This window comes from Leptonychotes weddellii, chromosome 14, assembly GCF_054177405.1.
Source record: "Leptonychotes weddellii isolate Sample4059 chromosome 14, ASM5417740v2, whole genome shotgun sequence".
In the NCBI taxonomy this organism is placed as follows: domain Eukaryota; kingdom Metazoa; phylum Chordata; class Mammalia; order Carnivora; family Phocidae; genus Leptonychotes; species Leptonychotes weddellii.
Window position 1 is genome coordinate 57,388,383 of NC_138382.1, and position 9,281 is coordinate 57,397,663.

The 9,281-nt window shown below is 41.9% G+C and overlaps 1 long non-coding RNA gene across 1 annotated transcript; it reads right to left on the reverse strand.

Annotated features, from left to right (window-relative positions):
- Window positions 1-2,656: 2,656 nt before the first annotated feature.
- On the reverse strand, window positions 2,657-8,683 carry LOC145716936 (uncharacterized). The gene is made up of 3 exons (XR_014139875.1): window positions 8,472-8,683; window positions 7,154-7,234; window positions 2,657-2,827 (listed from the first exon to the last, which is right to left on the reverse strand). It is a non-coding gene; the product is annotated as an uncharacterized LOC145716936 (long non-coding RNA).
- Window positions 8,684-9,281: the final 598 nt, after the last annotated feature.

The window sequence follows — 9,281 nt, forward strand, 5'->3', positions numbered from 1 at the left end:
TCCTGGTGGGGAATGTGACTGAGAGTTTGAATTAAATGGAATCTGGGTAAAATACTGTGACTATAGTAGATTATCCCACTAAACCCTTGGCTACTTGGTGACCTGCAGAGCATTTATTTATTTTGTGCTGCAGCAAGATTTCTTCTGTACATCTTCAAGGAGAAGACCTTGTCTGACCGGTTACATTTAGTTGGCGAGTCTTTCTCAGAATCACAGGGCTCTGGGAGTGAGAGGTATTATAGGACATTTGTAAAGGATTATTTCTGGATTGCTAAACCACTTAGTGACCTATTTTGAGGTTATCCGGTTAAGACTAGGGTACTATCCTAAGAGGAAGAGGAAGCTCCTGGGGTAAAGATAACCCAGACATCCCCCACACACTACTGCCACCAGTCTCTCAAACCGTTTGAGAACTGGTGAAGGGAGGCCGGTGACCAGGTATTAGAATTCTGCCTTCACAAGATTTTGCTAAGTCCTTATTTTATACCCAGAGGTCAGCTTTGAGGGCCTGGGCATATATTATAGTAGGATAAAAATGAAGAGAAAAGTCTACAATGCTCACTATCAAAAGCCTATATAAATGAGAGACCGGGTCCCCAACCCACAAATCGGAACTTCTGGCCTTAAGATAAGGAATCATTCATAAGTTTGGGGAATCTGTGCAGTGGGTCATGGGGCGCAGTGACTCAGAATGGGAACCTGCACTGGTTCGCACATCCTCCTGCTTCTGCGTCCACTGGCCGGTAGATGCAAGGAGCCAACACGTAGGAAATACGTGGGAGATGATAATCACTGCACCCTCTATGCCAGGCTCAGCCCACCATCCAACGTCACCCCGAATGTAGGAGGGAGATTGTTTTTAGTATGTGAGTTCAACACCAGAATTCACCTGATGCAGGAAAATGCTGAATGCCACTTGCTGGGAGAAGGCTGTCAACTACAGGAAGTACAGAAGTCCGAGAAAACCCCAAAGTGGAGATTGTGGCTTCTGCCTGGCAGATGCAACTGTGTTGGTCTCTGTGGGGGCAGCTCTCCTAACCAGATCTCTGGACGGTCCAATATTTCACAGAATCACCGTGACTTCCCCTGGGCTCCTTTCCTGCCGCTGAACACATACAAGGGCCTGAGTCTCTCTCACCTGAGTTAGGGAGCTGTCCTCGGTAGTCAGCTCTTTTGTACTCTCTGTGTCACCCCAGACTCTGCAGCAGCACTGGTTCCCCTTTCAGACGTCTCTTGGTGCCTCAGCTTGGGGTCCTAACTTGAACGAAGGTCATAACCAAGAGCTCTGGTAGACAAAGGCCCTGACCACGGGCCCACAGACTGGCCAGGGCAGGATGGGCCATTGTGGGAGCGTAGCCATCATTTAGCTTGGCAACTTTGCCGTCCCCCTGAAGGAATGTCACCAACACCCGATCTTTCTAGACCTTGCAAGACAAAAATCTAGTCACTGCCTGAGGGCACCTCCAGCTACACCACCTGGCAGTCATCGACTCTGAGGGGCACTGCATCATCTCTTGGTATAGGAAAGAAGCTACACTTTGGAGCTGGCCCGGTTCACCCAAGTGGCCCTGAGTTTGGAATGGAGGGAGTGGACACAACTCTGACACAGCATGAACATGAGAAGGCAGGTGGAGAGCAGGGCAGTTCTATTGCTTTGCAATGATGGCAAGCATGTGTCAAGTGTTTAATACGGGACAGGCATTGTCTAAGCATGTAGGACGAAGTCATTGGAGCCTCCCAACAATCAGACAAGGTAGGTACTGTTTTTGTTCCTACTTTATAAATAAGAAAAGTGAGGCACTGAGCAGTGAAAGAATGTGATGCAGGTAGTGAGGGTCCGTTGGGGAGTCAACCCCTGGCTGGTGGCTCTCGCACCCCTACTGCTATGTGATCCACCCCCCGTGAGGACTCTATTTCACCTCTACCACAGAATCTTTCCAAGTATTCTAGAGCTTTACTAGCCCCACTTTACACAGAAGAAGTTGAGTTTCAGAGAGGTTAAGTAATTTGTCCAAAAAGCAAACGGGTAGACAGTACCCAAGCAGGGATTTTAATCCCTGCCTCCAAAGCCCACACTCCTCGCCCAGCCACCCCCTACCATACAGCACACTCAATAGGTTCATTTTCCAGAAGTTTTGAAGCCAATGAGGATGAGAGAGAGACAGGGGCGGGGCGGGGGGAGGGAGAGCAACTGAGAAGGGAGGGAAAAAAATAGCTATTTAGGGAACAATTAAATTAATGAAATATTTATTTTTCACACATGTTCCGGATCTGAAGTTATATTGCATGAGGTTGGGGACATAAAAACATATTATGTGTTACTTGTTTGCAAATCAAATGTCCATGCCTCATTCACTTAATGACATAAAAGCCTAGAAAAGGATTGAAACAAACTGGGACAATTTAAAAATAAACAAAAAAATAAGCCCCTAAGGGGATGCAAAAAACCCCAAAAAATGTTTTCCGCTCATTTAAAAAAATGGTCATGGTTTCTCCTCTTTGGTTGTTAAGGGCTCTGCAGCAATCACAGACAATTTGCCGTTGACCGTTTGGGAGAAAGGACTTTGGCCCCACTGTGCAGCCTCCCTGCCTCACCCACAAAGGGTGGCACACTACGGGGAGCTACTGCCATTCATCAAATGGGATCGGCTTTTAGACTCAGCTTTTAGAGCCACCCCACGGGGAAGAGTAATTGTTCCTCATGGTCTCAAGGGAAGACATCAGTTTGGCGGTGACAGTCCCCGAATCGCATGCATAATTGTTCTAAGGGAAGTATTATAGGACCAACAAAAAAGAAATCTGTGCTGTATTATTTTGCAGGTTCCAACTGGTTGGATATAAAACAAAACAAAAAAAGAAATTACATACTTGATGCGAAATTAGAGCATTTAACATTTCTGTTTCTTTTAGACATTTTAATCTATTCCTCCATGAGGATAGCTAATGGTTGTCTAAAAAGCTTTTGCCACTTTCCTACTGCATGTTAAGATGCCTATTTTCTTTAGCTGGTCCTTCCAACAAAACCATGTTCATTTTGTTCTTAGGATTTATTTCCAAGGATACAGTTCTTAAGAGTAATTTAGGAATTATCCAAAGAATTATTAAAGGATTTAAGAGTCTTAATATAGCAGTATTAATTTACTAAGGGATCCTTCAGGAAATTTTTTTTGAAGGTCCGGTGGTGAGAAAAATCTTAGAAAAAAATATCAGAGCCATAGGCTTCGAAATAATTAATAATAAGAGAGATGGAGAAATATAATTGTTCTAAAAAGAAGTTTTTTCATATACAAATGTATATGTGTGTAGATTACACTTACATCAGGCAAATTCCCTTGATAGCATTGGGCTAATATTTTTCCCCAAATACATTATATTTTTCCATCATTATGAAGAGATCCATGATGTGTAAGGTGATCCACAAGGAAGGGTGATGGGCTTATTCATGAACACTTTCTCTATTTACAGTTCTACTCCTAAAGCTAATTCAGTTCTCCTTTGATCCTAGGCCTAATAATAAGAACTATTTGGGTTTGAAAAGTCATATTTAATATCAGAAAACCAGTCTTTTAAGTATTTCCGTGTGCTAGCTACTGCTGAATGAGCCAGATGGTCTTAATTAAACAATCCACTCTGAGCCTAGAAGAGTAACCAGAAGTACAATCTGACACTCTGCCGAGTCTTCTTCCCCCTTGTGCACGTTCGAGTGTTTTCATCTATAACGTATGAGGTGCTTCATCGTCCCTCACATGTCACCCAGTAATGAGCGGGACATAGAAATTCTTCTCCACAGAGCATTTCTATAATCTGCGGGAAAGTGCTGTGAAAGCTATGAATGTGGGAGCAAGAGTCCAGAAGGCATGCTCCAGTGTGAAAGAGGATTCATAACTCGCCTTCGAAGGTGGCAGCTCTGTTACCTGGCCAGCCTTCTCTTTCACAGAACACCAGGGGGTATTTTAGAGATAGCATCTGGGGCGGAGCGGAACTGTGGGAAGAGAGAGGGTGGCTACCTTTCCCTTGATACAAAAGGAGAGAAAAGAAGGACCCCTTACAGGTGGGCAATAGAAAGAGGACCAAAGGGAGGGGAGATGTCTGAACTTGGGGTTCCAGGCCGAATGCTGCTTAATGTATGTGCCAACCCCCTTTGTTCATTACACAAGGAACAGATTGCTCACAAATACTGTCGGACGTGTGAATTCTACAGAGGAATTCAGAGAAGAGGACAGAGAGCTAATGTCCTGGTTACAGTCTCATGAAATCAATACAAGTAGCCATCCCAACCCCCCAGATCTGCAGGCTTAAAAAATGAGTTGAAAAGCTGCGAATGGTGTTCTGCTTTCTCAAAAATGAATGGCAGAGTATTGACCCCAGATTCTTCCCAAGTAACTCAAGAGGAGGATCTATTTTATACTGAAAGTGTTAGAGATTAAAAAAAAAAAAAAAGCATATCATTATAAATTTATTTAAACCCATAGAGTGTACAACACAGAGCATGAACTCGAATCTAAATCATGGACTCTGAGTGGGAATGACGTGTCAGTGTAGGTCCATTAAATACATCACCGTGGTGGGGGATGTTGATAACAGCCATGCACCTGTATGAAAAATCTCTACTTTCTGCTCACTTTTGCTGTGAACCTAACACTGCTCTAAAAATAAACTCTATTTTTTAAAAAAGCAGCCTCTGCCTTTACCTTAATTGACTTTGTTTCATACTATTTCTCATAGCATTTATATTATGAATGGCTAATGTTTTTATTATTTATTATTTGATTTGTTTTTCTCTCTCTCACAACAGTGTAAGAGAGGGACTTTGTCTTTTTTACCATTGTATTTCCAGTACTTGGAAGATGTTTGGTACTTCGTAGGTGCTCAGTAATATTTTTTGAACAAACAGATAAATGATAGTAAGACCATCAATATATGTGATCCCAAATGAATGATCTTTGGTAGAATTCAATGATTTGGTAGGCATATGACCACAAGCAAATCACTTCCCGTCTCCGGGCCTCATTTTCCAAGTTGTCCAATAAAGAGTTTTGTCTAAATCAGCAGTGAGAAATCCTTGAAGAATCCACATGAAGAATACATGTGGCCACCTAGTTACACAAATGATCTAATTTGTGTGTTAATTTATGATAAGCAATATCATCTTTGATCTAATTTACGCATGAAGTTAGAAACTAGAAAGCTGTTTCCTTGTTGCAATTTCTCCAGTATGAACAGAAATTAACATCTTAGTGACTAAAAGACAGTGCCAAATTTTTCACTGGCATTTTTCTATTTAATAAGCAGCTAACTTGAGTTATTAAAATATACATTTCTCCACAGGAACCAATAAAACTATTTTTTTTCATTCTGACTGACAGAAAAACTGTGCATACCTTTTTTCCCCTCAGTTGGTCCTGGTGCAAAATAAAAAGGTTGCTGATACTTTGGTAGCCTCTCTCTTTTTGGAGATAAATGACTAAGGTTTATCAAAGTGGACTTGGAGGTGGTATGCAGCCAATAAATCTCAATTAGTCTACAGTAACTCTGAACTACCGTTACAAATCAGGGGCTCATAACTAAATCCCCTGGAACAATTGTGCCTCCTACATTTCATTAACTGTAAGGTAACGGTAAAACATCTATTCTTCTTTAAGGTGACAGGAAGAGGGGTCGAAGAGACAGTTGGCAGAAACTTGTTTCTTTGTTTTAACTCTATATTTGAAGACTCTTGCTCTGTGAACTTTCTTTATGGATTCTGAACTTCATGTGTAATTAAATCTCCAAAGACTAGAATGATGATTGGCAAGTTGCCACTCTAGAAAATATGGTTGATTGAACAATACATTTCCAATTGCTCCTCTTCCAAGTCCTACTAAACACAGCCATCATGATACTCTACCCAAGCCTAGATCTGATCATATTGCTTTCCTGCTCAGACACCCATGAAATCTCCCCAACACCTGGAAAATCCAACCTGGGGTTTTAGCATGGCCTTTGATGCTTCTGGTCTTCGCAGAATGAGTGCTCTCCTCAAACTTCATGAGGCTCTGAATGGATCCTAGATGTTCCTCCTTCCTTGTGTCTCCTCCCTTGCTCCAGACTGAACATCCCTCTCTATCCCCTCACCCCTGCCAATACTCCAGAAATTCATTGCAGTGCCCTCCTTTTCTGGAAATCTTCCTATAGACCTATAATCACACATTCACTTAAGTGTTTTCTGTCTCTCAGATTGACAGTGACTCATTTTGCCTTCTAATAGATGTAATTATTTGTATCTTATTACCCTTTCAAGACTATAGGCTTCCTAAAGCCCGGAACCAATTCTCATTCATCTGATTCCCAAACGACATTCTTTCCACTGCTCCAAACTGCTTCTTTCCTTAGGAGGAGCAGCTCAGCCACTTGGAAGGAGTGTGTCTCCTCAAATAGGAAACATTCCCCCAGTGCTGTAACTTCTCTTTAACATATAGGTGGCCCTTAAGTCTGTCTCCTGTCGTCCATTAAAGAAAGACTGTGAGTCACAAGAGCAAGACCCCTACCCTCCCACCCCCCACCATGAGGCCAGCACATGGTAAGAATGCCCAGTAAAGACTGTCTAAACCAGCCCATCCCCCTAGCTGAGCAAATGCATTTGCAATCCAGAAAGGGCTGGAGGGGGTCCTCTTGTTGTCCCCTTGGCAATTGTATAGTTTCCTGCAGCTGCTGTAACTAATTACTATGAACCGGATGACTTATAACAATAGAAATTTGTTCGCTCACAGTTCAGAGACCAAAAGTCCAAAATCAAGGTGTCTACACGCTCTCTCCGAAGGCTAGAGGGGAGTCCTTCCTTGCGTCTTCCCTAACTTCAGGTGGTTACAAGCAGCCTTAGTGTTCCTTGGCTCATAACTGCATCACTCCTACCCATGATCCTCACCTGGTGCTCGCCCTGCATGTCTCCTGTCTCTGTGTCTCTTCTCTTTTATAAGCACACCGGTCATACCAGATTAAACCCAATCATTTCAACTTGATTACATCTGCACAAACCCATCTTCCAAATAAGCTCACGTTCACAATTCCTGGGGGTTAGGACTTGAGCGTACCTTTTTGGGGGACGCAATCCAACCCACCACAGCGTCCAACCTCCCTCCCCCTTGTAAAGCTTACTACTCACAGAGTTACGTACATCATTGTTTGTGGTCCTGCGGATGAGCTTCAATCTCCCACTCCCCACTTTCCTGTCCAGAGACAACACTAAAACCAAAACCTTTGAAGAAAAACGATGATTCCTTTTTTAAAAATAGAGCTATCGTTTTTAGATTATTTTTAATTGTGGCAAAATATATATAACATAAAATTTACCATCTCCACCATTTATAACTGTGCAGTTCGGGGGCATTAGGTACATTCACATGGCTGTGCAACCATCACTACCATCAACACTCAGAACTCTTTTCATCTTGTAAAACTAAAACTCCGTACCCATTAAACAACTTGCCATTCCCCTCCCCCTTGATGGTTCTATTAAACGCAGAATCAATCACAAATGACTGATCATTGAGTTGCTTTAACCCAAGGTTTTGATTATATATAATATACACAATACAGTGATTATATATATATGTATATATATATACAGACACACATACACTGATTTTATTTATATATATACACACACACACACATACAGTGATTAGAAGTAAAATAATAGTCTGGTGGTAAAGTCACCACTAGAGGTAGGTATAATAAGCTAGTCTGGTGCAATTGAGAAGAGTTTTATGCTGCTTGTCCCAGAATGTGACCCAATTCCCTCATTTGACTGACGAAATTATTGCCTAAGCAAAAGTGACTAGGGCCCCTTGGGGATATTTGTGGTAAGCCCTCATGGGAAGGTCTTACTGGCCCTATTTGAAAGTGCATTCAAATCAACGTTACATTTGTTTATAGCTCTTATCTGTGCCAGACATTACTCTAAGCACCGGGACACGGAAATAATACATTTCCAGCTTCCAGAGCTCAAGTCTTTAGGAGATAGAGATAGTTAATACCAGGAATATCTGGTATTTTTCTTTTTTTAAATACAGCTTTTCTATCTTTAAATTTTTTTTTTTTAAAGGATGCTACATGTCAACTGTACTTCAATTAAAAAAAAAAAGGATGTTAAAATCTTCCTTTGGGCAACTTCCTCTTCTTTACTCCTCTGCCTCCTCAGTCCCAAACCCCTGGTATTGTACTTTTTAAATATTTTTCATCGGGGATCAGCTTTGCAAGGAAGGATGAAGTGTTTGTGGGCATTAAGGAGATGCTGGAAAACACAGATCTGAAGTTCAGGAGAGTTCTGTGTTGGAAGAAAGGTTTGAGAGCAGTTAGCTGGAATTGATCAGAGGACAGCTAGTGGAATTGTTCCCCATGAGTGTCCTATCTAGTGCTTCTGCAGCTTTTCCTGGCCTGGGGGAGTGTGCACTCCTTCCCAAATGTGTACCGCCCAGAAGATTGTAGTATACCCTTTTCCAAGAAGCTCTTGGACATCCCGAATCTTCTCTTTCTCTGCTTATTCTTAGCTGTTGATATTCGGTCCTCGGTCCTTTTTTGATGGTCACTTTATACTGTCTTCCTGGTCCATCTCATACAGTCCCGTGGCTGAAATTACCGTATATAATCTGATGAGTTCAAAATGTAAATTACCAATACAGACTTCACTCCCCAACCTTAAAACCACAGATCCAATTGCTTGGGGGCATTTTCACTTAGAACTTCTACTGGCATATTCCTTGAGCAGGTCTAAAAGTTACCTATCTCCCACTGCCAAATCTCTCCACCCCATGCTGTGCTCTGTGTGTGTGGGTGTCTGTGTGTGTGTGTTATCTTGATGAATCGCACTGACATCCATGCCTTTTTTCCCCTCTCTTTATCAGTGAGACATGGAGGGACAACAACATAACTCAGAGCTTCAGGATTCTCAATGCTTTTGGAATTAGATCGTCTTAAATTCAGGGATATGTAAGAACACATTAAAGATTAACAACACACTCTCCAATTCCCATGCCCTTAATGTTGTGTTCCCCAATTGCAGCAGTGCATCAGAAATTAGGCAAGATTGAGATGTGTATAGACTACCATTCCAAGAATAGGATGCTAGGAAAAAACAAAACAGATCAATATTCTATACTCCAAAGCCAGGATTTTCAGAGCTGTTTACTAGTGAGGCAGTGACTTTTAGTCCTTAATTTGATTAATGGGTTTTAGCGACTATCTATAGCTAACGAGAAGACCAAGAAAAAATGTCTTTATATAGCTTGCGGGATTTTGTCATT